Source organism: Lithobates pipiens, unplaced genomic scaffold (assembly GCF_037356315.1).
Source record: "Lithobates pipiens isolate NorthernLeopardFrog02 unplaced genomic scaffold, aLitPip1_a1.2 Scaffold_23, whole genome shotgun sequence".
NCBI lineage: Eukaryota > Metazoa > Chordata > Amphibia > Anura > Ranidae > Lithobates > Lithobates pipiens.
In genome coordinates, this window is record NW_027507785.1 from 200,822,533 (window position 1) to 200,835,974 (window position 13,442).

The 13,442-nt window shown below is 45.0% G+C and overlaps 19 non-coding genes across 19 annotated transcripts; all 19 read left to right on the forward strand.

The window, feature by feature from the left end:
• The first annotated feature begins 17 nt into the window (after positions 1 to 17).
• TRNAA-CGC (transfer RNA alanine (anticodon CGC)) lies at positions 18 to 89 on the forward strand. Its single transcript has one exon. It is a non-coding gene; the product is annotated as a tRNA-Ala (tRNA).
• A 151-nt stretch (positions 90 to 240) lies between these two features.
• Positions 241 to 312, forward strand: TRNAA-UGC (transfer RNA alanine (anticodon UGC)). The gene has a single exon. It is a non-coding gene; the product is annotated as a tRNA-Ala (tRNA).
• A 1,579-nt stretch (positions 313 to 1,891) lies between these two features.
• TRNAA-UGC (transfer RNA alanine (anticodon UGC)) lies at positions 1,892 to 1,963 on the forward strand. The gene has a single exon. It is a non-coding gene; the product is annotated as a tRNA-Ala (tRNA).
• Positions 1,964 to 2,193: 230 nt separating this feature from the next.
• TRNAA-CGC (transfer RNA alanine (anticodon CGC)) lies at positions 2,194 to 2,265 on the forward strand. The gene has a single exon. It is a non-coding gene; the product is annotated as a tRNA-Ala (tRNA).
• Positions 2,266 to 2,416: 151 nt separating this feature from the next.
• On the forward strand, positions 2,417 to 2,488 carry TRNAA-UGC (transfer RNA alanine (anticodon UGC)). The gene has a single exon. It is a non-coding gene; the product is annotated as a tRNA-Ala (tRNA).
• Positions 2,489 to 4,063: 1,575 nt separating this feature from the next.
• Positions 4,064 to 4,135, forward strand: TRNAA-UGC (transfer RNA alanine (anticodon UGC)). The gene has a single exon. It is a non-coding gene; the product is annotated as a tRNA-Ala (tRNA).
• Positions 4,136 to 4,365: 230 nt separating this feature from the next.
• TRNAA-CGC (transfer RNA alanine (anticodon CGC)) lies at positions 4,366 to 4,437 on the forward strand. Its single transcript has one exon. It is a non-coding gene; the product is annotated as a tRNA-Ala (tRNA).
• A 151-nt stretch (positions 4,438 to 4,588) lies between these two features.
• Positions 4,589 to 4,660, forward strand: TRNAA-UGC (transfer RNA alanine (anticodon UGC)). Its single transcript has one exon. It is a non-coding gene; the product is annotated as a tRNA-Ala (tRNA).
• Positions 4,661 to 6,226: 1,566 nt separating this feature from the next.
• On the forward strand, positions 6,227 to 6,298 carry TRNAA-UGC (transfer RNA alanine (anticodon UGC)). Its single transcript has one exon. It is a non-coding gene; the product is annotated as a tRNA-Ala (tRNA).
• A 230-nt stretch (positions 6,299 to 6,528) lies between these two features.
• Positions 6,529 to 6,600, forward strand: TRNAA-CGC (transfer RNA alanine (anticodon CGC)). The gene has a single exon. It is a non-coding gene; the product is annotated as a tRNA-Ala (tRNA).
• Positions 6,601 to 6,751: 151 nt separating this feature from the next.
• Positions 6,752 to 6,823, forward strand: TRNAA-UGC (transfer RNA alanine (anticodon UGC)). Its single transcript has one exon. It is a non-coding gene; the product is annotated as a tRNA-Ala (tRNA).
• A 1,562-nt stretch (positions 6,824 to 8,385) lies between these two features.
• On the forward strand, positions 8,386 to 8,457 carry TRNAA-UGC (transfer RNA alanine (anticodon UGC)). Its single transcript has one exon. It is a non-coding gene; the product is annotated as a tRNA-Ala (tRNA).
• A 230-nt stretch (positions 8,458 to 8,687) lies between these two features.
• On the forward strand, positions 8,688 to 8,759 carry TRNAA-CGC (transfer RNA alanine (anticodon CGC)). The gene has a single exon. It is a non-coding gene; the product is annotated as a tRNA-Ala (tRNA).
• Positions 8,760 to 8,910: 151 nt separating this feature from the next.
• Positions 8,911 to 8,982, forward strand: TRNAA-UGC (transfer RNA alanine (anticodon UGC)). The gene has a single exon. It is a non-coding gene; the product is annotated as a tRNA-Ala (tRNA).
• A 1,543-nt stretch (positions 8,983 to 10,525) lies between these two features.
• Positions 10,526 to 10,597, forward strand: TRNAA-UGC (transfer RNA alanine (anticodon UGC)). The gene has a single exon. It is a non-coding gene; the product is annotated as a tRNA-Ala (tRNA).
• A 230-nt stretch (positions 10,598 to 10,827) lies between these two features.
• TRNAA-CGC (transfer RNA alanine (anticodon CGC)) lies at positions 10,828 to 10,899 on the forward strand. Its single transcript has one exon. It is a non-coding gene; the product is annotated as a tRNA-Ala (tRNA).
• Positions 10,900 to 11,050: 151 nt separating this feature from the next.
• On the forward strand, positions 11,051 to 11,122 carry TRNAA-UGC (transfer RNA alanine (anticodon UGC)). The gene has a single exon. It is a non-coding gene; the product is annotated as a tRNA-Ala (tRNA).
• Positions 11,123 to 11,588: 466 nt separating this feature from the next.
• TRNAA-CGC (transfer RNA alanine (anticodon CGC)) lies at positions 11,589 to 11,660 on the forward strand. The gene has a single exon. It is a non-coding gene; the product is annotated as a tRNA-Ala (tRNA).
• Positions 11,661 to 11,825: 165 nt separating this feature from the next.
• Positions 11,826 to 11,897, forward strand: TRNAA-UGC (transfer RNA alanine (anticodon UGC)). Its single transcript has one exon. It is a non-coding gene; the product is annotated as a tRNA-Ala (tRNA).
• The last annotated feature ends 1,545 nt before the right edge of the window (positions 11,898 to 13,442 follow it).

Below are 13,442 nucleotides of genomic sequence, written 5' to 3' on the forward strand. Positions count from 1 at the left end.
TGCTCCTGAGTAGTAAGGGGGATGTAGCTCAGTGGTAGAGCGCACGCTTCGCATGTGTGAGGTCCCGGGTTCAACCCCCGGCATCTCCATTCTTTATCTTAAAACCGAGTCTAGTTACCATGTAGCGCATGCTGAGTGGCCTAACTATCCCCACAAAGTGCAAAATACTGCTGAGAACTTTACTCTAAAGTCAAACTTCACACCCCCCAAAAAAAAGGCACAGACTAAGGCAAACAAGATGGGGATGTAGCTCAGTGGTAGAGCGCACGCTTTGCATGTGTGAGGTCCCGGGTTCAATCCCCAGCATCTCCATTCTTTATCTTAAAGCCGAGTCTATTATCTATGCAGCGCATGCTGACTTGACTAATTATCCCCACAAAGTGCAAAATCCTGCTGAGAACTTTTCTCTAAAGTCAAACTTTCTCCCCCCCCCCCCCAAAAAAAAAAAAAAGGCACAGAAGGGCAAGCACAAGCACAAGCACAAGCACAAGCACAAGCACAAGATGGGGATGTAGCTCAGTGGTAGAGCGCATGCTTTGCATGTGTGAAGCCCCATGTTCATTTCCCAGCATCTCCAGCCTTCGCCGTAAACAGATATCAGTTGGGGTGATTGCAACTAGTTTCAAAACCCTGCCCACAGCTTTGCTGGGTACTGTCAAAATGGGTGGCAGTAGCAAGGAAGGCTTTTCTTAGAAGCATGCTAATGAACTTGTAGTTGACATTGGCTGTCTGTTTAAGGGTATGTCCAGTTTTGTTAGAAAATAAGTAAAAGTAATATTGTATATACAATTGTAACACAAGCCATATTGTCACTTATTTAAAAAAAAAGATCTTTCCTTTTCAATTGGCAGCGCTGTCATTTTCTGTAAAATTCAATGCAATATGGCAACCTAGAGGCGTTCCGTACACAATTGGTGTACAGAACGGCCCCCAGAGATTTCACTTCCTGTTTGTGTGATTGGCTCACTGATTTTCCCAGAAGTCTTGCCTTAGATACAAGTCAGATTTTAGGCATCCTCTGCAAGAAAAAATGTCAGATTTGGTGAGATGCTCCTAAATGGTTAAGTACTTCTCAAGGACTGCAGGTCCTGTTATTCTTCTCACTAGAGCCCTGCAAGTGCATCAGCTGCTCAAAAGTGAAGAATAAAAAAATCACTCCCATTTCAAATCAGTCCTGCACAAGACATGATCTAACAAAAAGCTATTCATTCAGAGAAGAACACAGGTAGGACTCTGCAACAAAACGTGTTAAAATTCTTGCAATGTCCATTGATCACCCAGAGGGGATTGGTTTTTTTTCCTCAATAAAAGAGGAGTCCTCCCTGCATAAGTTCTGCCCTGAAGATGTAGTTTAATGGTGTCATTTGTTGAACTGTACGCATAGGCTATAGTAGAGGAAATCTTCACATTCCTGTGTCAGCGGTTTCTTATTGTGTTGACACTTGAGGCTATTAGGCATGGCTTTGCATGGGTTAATGCATGACCTCTATCTGCAGTCTGAGAAGCTGAGACCTGACACCTCCTGAGAAGAAACTTCATTTCGAAAAAGTCCTGCCTCTCTCAGACTAGTGCTCATGCAGGTGAGAGTCACACAGTAATTAGATGTGACACAGACACAAAGAGAGGTCACTTATGCAGCTGGGAGATGATGTGTTGTCAGCTAACTGACAAACACAATTCGGACATAAATGTTTTTTTTTTTGGCTCTTGACGGCTGAAAGTCCTTCCTGGAAGAAAAAAAATGAAAGCGTGGTTGGTTTTGGGAAGTGAAGGAGGCCCTGAGTACTGGTAGTGGAACACAGATGTGAAGGCCAGGTGCCGGGTTAAAGGATGCAACATCGTTTAGAGCTTTTTGGGGGGCGAAAAAGGCACAGGCGCTACCACATGGTAAGGGGATGTAGCTCAGTGGTAGAGCGCACGCTTTGCATGTGCGAGGTCCCGGGTTCAATCCCCGGCATCTCCATTTACCGTACGCCAAGGGAAACGGCCACCCCTCATCTGCTGCAACCCAGGCATGTGCACACACATGGGAAACATTTGGCAAAAACAACCCTTACATAAACATGCCTGGCCGCACCCTCCAAAGTCATTAGCATGTAAGGGTGGAGGAGACAACCAGGAATTCTTCCCTTTGTTCCTCTCTATCTGCATTTTCAACTCACAAGGATCAAAGGTCTGCTCCTGAGTAGTAAGGGGGATGTAGCTCAGTGGTAGAGCGCACGCTTCGCATGTGTGAGGTCCCGGGTTCAACCCCCGGCATCTCCATTCTTTATCTTAAAACCGAGTCTAGTTACCATGTAGCGCATGCTGAGTGGCCTAACTATCCCCACAAAGTGCAAAATACTGCTGAGAACTTTACTCTAAAGTCAAACTTCACACCCCCCAAAAAAAAGGCACAGACTAAGGCAAACAAGATGGGGATGTAGCTCAGTGGTAGAGCGCACGCTTTGCATGTGTGAGGTCCCGGGTTCAATCCCCAGCATCTCCATTCTTTATCTTAAAGCCGAGTCTAGTATCTATGCAGCGCATGCTGACTTGACTAATTATCCCCACAAAGTGCAAAATCCTGCTGAGAACTTTTCTCTAAAGTCAAACTTTCTCCCCCCCCCCCCCCCCCCCCCCCCCCCCAAAAAAAAAAAAAAGGCACAGAAGGGCAAGCACAAGCACAAGCACAAGATGGGGATGTAGCTCAGTGGTAGAGCGCATGCTTTGCATGTGTGAAGCCCCATGTTCATTTCCCAGCATCTCCAGCCTTCGCCGTAAACAGATATCAGTTGGGGTGATTGCAACTAGTTTCAAAACCCTGCCCACAGCTTTGCTGGGTACTGTCAAAATGGGTGGCAGTAGCAAGGAAGGCTTTTCTTAGAAGCATGCTAATGAACTTGTAGTTGACATTGGCTGTCTGTTTAAGGGTATGTCCAGTTTTGTTAGAAAATAAGTAAAAGTAATATTGTATATACAATTGTAACACAAGCCATATTGTCACTTATTTAAAAAAAAAGATCTTTCCTTTTCAATTGGCAGCGCTGTCATTTTCTGTAAAATTCAATGCAATATGGCAACCTAGAGGCGTTCCGTACACAATTGGTGTACAGAACGGCCCCCAGAGATTTCACTTCCTGTTTGTGTGATTGGCTCACTGATTTTCCCAGAAGTCTTGCCTTAGATACAAGTCAGATTTTAGGCATCCTCTGCAAGAAAAAATGTCAGATTTGGTGAGATGCTCCTAAATGGTTAAGTACTTCTCAAGGACTGCAGGTCCTGTTATTCTTCTCACTAGAGCCCTGCAAGTGCATCAGCTGCTCAAAAGTGAAGAATAAAAAAATCACTCCCATTTCAAATCAGTCCTGCACAAGACATGATCTAACAAAAAGCTATTCATTCAGAGAAGAAACAGGTAGGACTCTGCAACAAAACGTGTTAAAATTCTTGCAATGTCCATTGATCACCCAGAGGGGATTGGTTTTTTTTCCTCAATAAAAGAGGAGTCCTCCCTGCATAAGTTCTGCCCTGAAGATGTAGTTTAATGGTGTCATTTGTTGAACTGTACGCATAGGCTATAGTAGAGGAAATCTTCACATTCCTGTGTCAGCGGTTTCTTATTGTGTTGACACGTGAGGCTATTAGGCATGGCTTTGCATGGGTTAATGCATGACCTCTATCTGCAGTCTGAGAAGCTGAGACCTGACACCTCCTGAGAAGAAACTTCATTTCGAAAAAGTCCTGCCTCTCTCAGACTAGTGCTCATGCAGGTGAGAGTCACACAGTAATTAGATGTGACACAGACACAAAGAGAGGTCACTTATGCAGCTGGGAGATGATGTGTTGTCAGCTAACTGACAAACACAATTCGGACATAAATGTTTTTTTTTTTGGCTCTTGACGGCTGAAAGTCCTTCCTGGAAGAAAAAAAATGAAAGCGTGGTTGGTTTTGGGAAGTGAAGGAGGCCCTGAGTACTGGTAGTGGAACACAGATGTGAAGGCCAGGTGCCGGGTTAAAGGATGCAACATCGTTTAGAGCTTTTTGGGGGGCGAAAAAGGCACAGGCGCTACCACATGGTAAGGGGATGTAGCTCAGTGGTAGAGCGCACGCTTTGCATGTGCGAGGTCCCGGGTTCAATCCCCGGCATCTCCATTTACCGTACGCCAAGGGAAACGGCCACCCCTCATCTGCTGCAACCCAGGCATGTGCACACACATGGGAAACATTTGGCAAAAACAACCCTTACATAAACATGCCTGGCCGCACCCTCCAAAGTCATTAGCATGTAAGGGTGGAGGAGACAACCAGGAATTCTTCCCTTTGTTCCTCTCTATCTGCATTTTCAACTCACAAGGATCAAAGGTCTGCTCCTGAGTAGTAAGGGGGATGTAGCTCAGTGGTAGAGCGCACGCTTCGCATGTGTGAGGTCCCGGGTTCAACCCCCGGCATCTCCATTCTTTATCTTAAAACCGAGTCTAGTTACCATGTAGCGCATGCTGAGTGGCCTAACTATCCCCACAAAGTGCAAAATACTGCTGAGAACTTTACTCTAAAGTCAAACTTCACACCCCCCAAAAAAAAGGCACAGACTAAGGCAAACAAGATGGGGATGTAGCTCAGTGGTAGAGCGCACGCTTTGCATGTGTGAGGTCCCGGGTTCAATCCCCAGCATCTCCATTCTTTATCTTAAAGCCGAGTCTATTATCTATGCAGCGCATGCTGACTTGACTAATTATCCCCACAAAGTGCAAAATCCTGCTGAGAACTTTTCTCTAAAGTCAAACTTTCTCCCCCCCCCCCCAAAAAAAAAAAAAAGGCACAGAAGGGCAAGCACAAGCACAAGCACAAGCACAAGATGGGGATGTAGCTCAGTGGTAGAGCGCATGCTTTGCATGTGTGAAGCCCCATGTTCATTTCCCAGCATCTCCAGCCTTCGCCGTAAACAGATATCAGTTGGGGTGATTGCAACTAGTTTCAAAACCCTGCCCACAGCTTTGCTGGGTACTGTCAAAATGGGTGGCAGTAGCAAGGAAGGCTTTTCTTAGAAGCATGCTAATGAACTTGTAGTTGACATTGGCTGTCTGTTTAAGGGTATGTCCAGTTTTGTTAGAAAATAAGTAAAAGTAATATTGTATATACAATTGTAACACAAGCCATATTGTCACTTATTTAAAAAAAAAGATCTTTCCTTTTCAATTGGCAGCGCTGTCATTTTCTGTAAAATTCAATGCAATATGGCAACCTAGAGGCGTTCCGTACACAATTGGTGTACAGAACGGCCCCCAGAGATTTCACTTCCTGTTTGTGTGATTGGCTCACTGATTTTCCCAGAAGTCTTGCCTTAGATACAAGTCAGATTTTAGGCATCCTCTGCAAGAAAAAATGTCAGATTTGGTGAGATGCTCCTAAATGGTTAAGTACTTCTCAAGGACTGCAGGTCCTGTTATTCTTCTCACTAGAGCCCTGCAAGTGCATCAGCTGCTCAAAAGTGAAGAATAAAAAAATCACTCCCATTTCAAATCAGTCCTGCACAAGACATGATCTAACAAAAAGCTATTCATTCAGAGAAGAACACAGGTAGGACTCTGCAACAAAACGTGTTAAAATTCTTGCAATGTCCATTGATCACCCAGAGGGGATTGGTTTTTTTTCCTCAATAAAAGAGGAGTCCTCCCTGCATAAGTTCTGCCCTGAAGATGTAGTTTAATGGTGTCATTTGTTGAACTGTACGCATAGGCTATAGTAGAGGAAATCTTCACATTCCTGTGTCAGCGGTTTCTTATTGTGTTGACACTTGAGGCTATTAGGCATGGCTTTGCATGGGTTAATGCATGACCTCTATCTGCAGTCTGAGAAGCTGAGACCTGACACCTCCTGAGAAGAAACTTCATTTCGAAAAAGTCCTGCCTCTCTCAGACTAGTGCTCATGCAGGTGAGAGTCACACAGTAATTAGATGTGACACAGACACAAAGAGAGGTCACTTATGCAGCTGGGAGATGATGTGTTGTCAGCTAACTGACAAACACAATTCGGACATAAATGTTTTTTTTTTTGGCTCTTGACGGCTGAAAGTCCTTCCTGGAAGAAAAAAAATGAAAGCGTGGTTGGTTTTGGGAAGTGAAGGAGGCCCTGAGTACTGGTAGTGGAACACAGATGTGAAGGCCAGGTGCCGGGTTAAAGGATGCAACATCGTTTAGAGCTTTTTGGGGGGCGAAAAAGGCACAGGCGCTACCACATGGTAAGGGGATGTAGCTCAGTGGTAGAGCGCACGCTTTGCATGTGCGAGGTCCCGGGTTCAATCCCCGGCATCTCCATTTACCGTACGCCAAGGGAAACGGCCACCCCTCATCTGCTGCAACCCAGGCATGTGCACACACATGGGAAACATTTGGCAAAAACAACCCTTACATAAACATGCCTGGCCGCACCCTCCAAAGTCATTAGCATGTAAGGGTGGAGGAGACAACCAGGAATTCTTCCCTTTGTTCCTCTCTATCTGCATTTTCAACTCACAAGGATCAAAGGTCTGCTCCTGAGTAGTAAGGGGGATGTAGCTCAGTGGTAGAGCGCACGCTTCGCATGTGTGAGGTCCCGGGTTCAACCCCCGGCATCTCCATTCTTTATCTTAAAACCGAGTCTAGTTACCATGTAGCGCATGCTGAGTGGCCTAACTATCCCCACAAAGTGCAAAATACTGCTGAGAACTTTACTCTAAAGTCAAACTTCACACCCCCCAAAAAAAAGGCACAGACTAAGGCAAACAAGATGGGGATGTAGCTCAGTGGTAGAGCGCACGCTTTGCATGTGTGAGGTCCCGGGTTCAATCCCCAGCATCTCCATTCTTTATCTTAAAGCCGAGTCTAGTATCTATGCAGCGCATGCTGACTTGACTAATTATCCCCACAAAGTGCAAAATCCTGCTGAGAACTTTTCTCTAAAGTCAAACTTTCTCCCCCCCCCCCCCCCCCCCCCCAAAAAAAAAAAAAAAGGCACAGAAGGGCAAGCACAAGCACAAGCACAAGATGGGGATGTAGCTCAGTGGTAGAGCGCATGCTTTGCATGTGTGAAGCCCCATGTTCATTTCCCAGCATCTCCAGCCTTCGCCGTAAACAGATATCAGTTGGGGTGATTGCAACTAGTTTCAAAACCCTGCCCACAGCTTTGCTGGGTACTGTCAAAATGGGTGGCAGTAGCAAGGAAGGCTTTTCTTAGAAGCATGCTAATGAACTTGTAGTTGACATTGGCTGTCTGTTTAAGGGTATGTCCAGTTTTGTTAGAAAATAAGTAAAAGTAATATTGTATATACAATTGTAACACAAGCCATATTGTCACTTATTTAAAAAAAAAGATCTTTCCTTTTCAATTGGCAGCGCTGTCATTTTCTGTAAAATTCAATGCAATATGGCAACCTAGAGGCGTTCCGTACACAATTGGTGTACAGAACGGCCCCCAGAGATTTCACTTCCTGTTTGTGTGATTGGCTCACTGATTTTCCCAGAAGTCTTGCCTTAGATACAAGTCAGATTTTAGGCATCCTCTGCAAGAAAAAATGTCAGATTTGGTGAGATGCTCCTAAATGGTTAAGTACTTCTCAAGGACTGCAGGTCCTGTTATTCTTCTCACTAGAGCCCTGCAAGTGCATCAGCTGCTCAAAAGTGAAGAATAAAAAAATCACTCCCATTTCAAATCAGTCCTGCACAAGACATGATCTAACAAAAAGCTATTCATTCAGAGAAGAAACAGGTAGGACTCTGCAACAAAACGTGTTAAAATTCTTGCAATGTCCATTGATCACCCAGAGGGGATTGGTTTTTTTTCCTCAATAAAAGAGGAGTCCTCCCTGCATAAGTTCTGCCCTGAAGATGTAGTTTAATGGTGTCATTTGTTGAACTGTACGCATAGGCTATAGTAGAGGAAATCTTCACATTCCTGTGTCAGCGGTTTCTTATTGTGTTGACACGTGAGGCTATTAGGCATGGCTTTGCATGGGTTAATGCATGACCTCTATCTGCAGTCTGAGACCTGACACCTCCTGAGAAGAAACTTCATTTCAAAAAAGTCCTGCCTCTCTCAGACTAGTGCTCATGCAGGTGAGAGTCACACAGTAATTAGATGTGACACAGACACAAAGAGAGGTCACTTATGCAGCTGGGAGATGATGTGTTGTCAGCTAACTGACAAACACAATTCGGACATAAATGTTTTTTTTTTTGGCTCTTGAAGGCTGAAAGTCCTTCCTGGAAGAAAAAAAATGAAAGCGTGGTTGGTTTTGGGAAGTGAAGGAGGCCCTGAGTACTGGTAGTGGAACACAGATGTGATGGCCAGGTGCCGGGTTAAAGGATGCAACATCGTTTAGAGCTTTTTGAGGGGCGAAAAAGGCACAGGCGCTACCACATGGTAAGGGGATGTAGCTCAGTGGTAGAGCGCACGCTTTGCATGTGCGAGGTCCCGGGTTCAATCCCCGGCATCTCCATTTACCGTACGCCAAGGGAAACGGCCACCCCTCATCTGCTGCAACCCAGGCATGTGCACACACATGGGAAACATTTGGCAAAAACAACCCTTACATAAACATGCCTGGCCGCACCCTCCAAAGTCATTAGCATGTAAGGGTGGAGGAGACAACCAGGAATTCTTCCCTTTGTTCCTCTCTATCTGCATTTTCAACTCACAAGGATCAAAGGTCTGCTCCTGAGTAGTAAGGGGGATGTAGCTCAGTGGTAGAGCGCACGCTTCGCATGTGTGAGGTCCCGGGTTCAACCCCCGGCATCTCCATTCTTTATCTTAAAACCGAGTCTAGTTACCATGTAGCGCATGCTGAGTGGCCTAACTATCCCCACAAAGTGCAAAATACTGCTGAGAACTTTACTCTAAAGTCAAACTTCACACCCCCCAAAAAAAAGGCACAGACTAAGGCAAACAAGATGGGGATGTAGCTCAGTGGTAGAGCGCACGCTTTGCATGTGTGAGGTCCCGGGTTCAATCCCCAGCATCTCCATTCTTTATCTTAAAGCCGAGTCTAGTATCTATGCAGCGCATGCTGACTTGACTAATTATCCCCACAAAGTGCAAAATCCTGCTGAGAACTTTTCTCTAAAGTCAAACTTTCTTTCCCCCCCCCCAAAAAAAAAAAAGGCACAGAAGGGCAAGCACAAGCACAAGATGGGGATGTAGCTCAGTGGTAGAGCGCATGCTTTGCATGTGTGAAGCCCCATGTTCAATTCCCAGCATCTCCAGCCTTCGCCGTAAACAGATATCAGTTGGGGTGATTGCAACTAGTTTCAAAACCCTGCCCACAGCTTTGCTGGGTACTGTCAAAATGGGTGGCAGTAGCAAGGAAGGCTTTTCTTAGAAGCATGCTAATGAACTTGTAGTTGACATTGGCTGTCTGTTTAAGGGTATGTCCAGTTTTGTTAGAAAATAAGTAAAAGTAATATTGTATATACAATTGTAACACAAGCCATATTGTCACTTATTTAAAAAAAAAGATCTTTCCTTTTCAATTGGCAGCGCTGTCATTTTCTGTAAAATTCAATGCAATATGGCAACCTAGAGGCGTTCCGTACACAATTGGTGTACAGAACGGCCCCCAGAGATTTCACTTCCTGTTTGTGTGATTGGCTCACTGATTTTCCCAGAAGTCTTGCCTTAGATACAAGTCAGATTTTAGGCATCCTCTGCAAGAAAAAATGTCAGATTTGGTGAGATGCTCCTAAATGGTTAAGTACTTCTCAAGGACTGCAGGTCCTGTTATTCTTCTCACTAGAGCCCTGCAAGTGCATCAGCTGCTCAAAAGTGAAGAATAAAAAAATCACTCCCATTTCAAATCAGTCCTGCACAAGACATGATCTAACAAAAAGCTATTCATTCAGAGAAGAAACAGGTAGGACTCTGCAACAAAACGTGTTAAAATTCTTGCAATGTCCATTGATCACCCAGAGGGGATTGGTTTTTTTTCCTCAATAAAAGAGGAGTCCTCCCTGCATAAGTTCTGCCCTGAAGATGTAGTTTAATGGTGTCATTTGTTGAACTGTACGCATAGGCTATAGTAGAGGAAATCTTCACATTCCTGTGTCAGCGGTTTCTTATTGTGTTGACACGTGAGGCTATTAGGCATGGCTTTGCATGGGTTAATGCATGACCTCTATCTGCAGTCTGAGACCTGACACCTCCTGAGAAGAAACTTCATTTCGAAAAAGTCCTGCCTCTCTCAGACTAGTGCTCATGCAGGTGAGAGTCACACAGTAATTAGATGTGACACAGACACAAAGAGAGGTCACTTATGCAGCTGGGAGATGATGTGTTGTCAGCTAACTGACAAACACAATTCGGACATAAATGTTTTTTTTTTTGGCTCTTGACGGCTGAAAGTCCTTCCTGGAAGAAAAAAAATGAAAGCGTGGTTGGTTTTGGGAAGTGAAGGAGGCCCTGAGTACTGGTAGTGGAACACAGATGTGAAGGCCAGGTGCCGGGTTAAAGGATGCAACATCGTTTAGAGCTTTTTGGGGGGCGAAAAAGGCACAGGCGCTACCACATGGTAAGGGGATGTAGCTCAGTGGTAGAGCGCACGCTTTGCATGTGCGAGGTCCCGGGTTCAATCCCCGGCATCTCCATTTACCGTACGCCAAGGGAAACGGCCACCCCTCATCTGCTGCAACCCAGGCATGTGCACACACATGGGAAACATTTGGCAAAAACAACCCTTACATAAACATGCCTGGCCGCACCCTCCAAAGTCATTAGCATGTAAGGGTGGAGGAGACAACCAGGAATTCTTCCCTTTGTTCCTCTCTATCTGCATTTTCAACTCACAAGGATCAAAGGTCTGCTCCTGAGTAGTAAGGGGGATGTAGCTCAGTGGTAGAGCGCACGCTTCGCATGTGTGAGGTCCCGGGTTCAACCCCCGGCATCTCCATTCTTTATCTTAAAACCGAGTCTAGTTACCATGTAGCGCATGCTGAGTGGCCTAACTATCCCCACAAAGTGCAAAATACTGCTGAGAACTTTACTCTAAAGTCAAACTTCACACCCCCCAAAAAAAAGGCACAGACTAAGGCAAACAAGATGGGGATGTAGCTCAGTGGTAGAGCGCACGCTTTGCATGTGTGAGGTCCCGGGTTCAATCCCCAGCATCTCCATTCTTTATCTTAAAGCCGAGTCTAGTATCTATGCAGCGCATGCTGACTTGACTAATTATCCCCACAAAGTGCAAAATCCTGCTGAGAACTTTTCTCTAAAGTCAAACTTTCTCCCCCCCCCCAAAAAAAAAAAAAGGCACAGAAGGGCAAGCACAAGCACAAGCACAAGCACAAGATGGGGATGTAGCTCAGTGGTAGAGCGCATGCTTTGCATGTGTGAAGCCCCATGTTCATTTCCCAGCATCTCCAGCCTTCGCCGTAAACAGATATCAGTTGGGGTGATTGCAACTAGTTTCAAAACCCTGCCCACAGCTTTGCTGGGTACTGTCAAAATGGGTGGCAGTAGCAAGGAAGGCTTTTCTTAGAAGCATGCTAATGAACTTGTAGTTGACATTGGCTGTCTGTTTAAGGGTATGTCCAGTTTTGTTAGAAATCAAGGATCAAAGGTCTGCTCCTGAGTAGAAAGGGGGATGTAGCTCAGTGGTAGAGCGCACGCTTCGCATGTGTGAGGTCCCGGGTTCAACCCCCGGCATCTCCATTCTTTATCTTAAAACCGAGTCTAGTTACCATGTAGCGCATGCTGAGTGGCCTAACTATCCCCACAAAGTGCAAAATACTGCTGAGAACTTTACTCTAAAGTCAAACTTCACACCCCCCAAAAAAAAAAGGCACAGACTAAGGCACAGACTAAGGCAAACAAGATGGGGATGTAGCTCAGTGGTAGAGCGCACGCTTTGCATGTGTGAGGTCCCGGGTTCAATCCCCAGCATCTCCATTCTTTATCTTAAAGCCGAGTCTAGTATCTATGCAGCGCATGCTGACTTGACTAATTATCCCCACAAAGTGCAAAATCCTGCTGAGAACTTTTCTCTAAAGTCAAACTTTCTCCCCCCCCCCCAAAAAAAAAAAAAAAGGCACAGAAGGGCAAGCACAAGCACAAGCACAAGCACAAGATGGGGATGTAGCTCAGTGGTAGAGCGCATGCTTTGCATGTGTGAAGCCCCATGTTCATTTCCCAGCATCTCCAGCCTTCGCCGTAAACAGATATCAGTTGGGGTGATTGCAACTAGTTTCAAAACCCTGCCCACAGCTTTGCTGGGTACTGTCAAAATGGGTGGCAGTAGCAAGGAAGGCTTTTCTTAGAAGCATGCTAATGAACTTGTAGTTGACATTGGCTGTCTGTTTAAGGGTATGTCCAGTTTTGTTAGAAAATAAGTAAAAGTAATATTGTATATACAATTGTAACACAAGCCATATTGTCACTTATTTAAAAAAAAAGATCTTTCCTTTTCAATTGGCAGCGCTGTCATTTTCTGTAAAATTCAATGCAATATGGCAACCTAGAGGCGTTCCGTACACAATTGGTGTACAGAACGGCCCCCAGAGATTTCACTTCCTGTTTGTGTGATTGGCTCACTGATTTTCCCAGAAGTCTTGCCTTAGATACAAGTCAGATTTTAGGCATCCTCTGCAAGAAAAAATGTCAGATTTGGTGAGATGCTCCTAAATGGTTAAGTACTTCTCAAGGACTGCAGGTCCTGTTATTCTTCTCACTAGAGCCCTGCAAGTGCATCAGCTGCTCAAAAGTGAAGAATAAAAAAATCACTCCCATTTCAAATCAGTCCTGCACAAGACATGATCTAACAAAAAGCTATTCATTCAGAGAAGAAACAGGTAGGACTCTGCAACAAAACGTGTTAAAATTCTTGCAATGTCCATTGATCACCCAGAGGGGATTGGTTTTTTTTCCTCAATAAAAGAGGAGTCCTCCCTGCATAAGTTCTGCCCTGAAGATGTAGTTTAATGGTGTCATTTGTTGAACTGTACGCATAGGCTATAGTAGAGGAAATCTTCACATTCCTGTGTCAGCGGTTTCTTATTGTGTTGACACGTGAGGCTATTAGGCATGGCTTTGCATGGGTTAATGCATGACCTCTATCTGCAGTCTGAGACCTGACACCTCCTGAGAAGAAACTTCATTTCAAAAAAGTCCTGCCTCTCTCAGACTAGTGCTCATGCAGGTGAGAGTCACACAGTAATTAGATGTGACACAGACACAAAGAGAGGTCACTTATGCAGCTGGGAGATGATGTGTTGTCAGCTAACTGACAAACACAATTCGGACATAAATGTTTTTTTTTTTGGCTCTTGAAGGCTGAAAGTCCTTCCTGGAAGAAAAAAAATGAAAGCGTGGTTGGTTTTGGGAAGTGAAGGAGGCCCTGAGTACTGGTAGTGGAACACAGATGTGATGGCCAGGTGCCGGGTTAAAGGATGCAACATCGTTTAGAGCTTTTTGAGGGGCGAAAAAGGCACAGGCGCT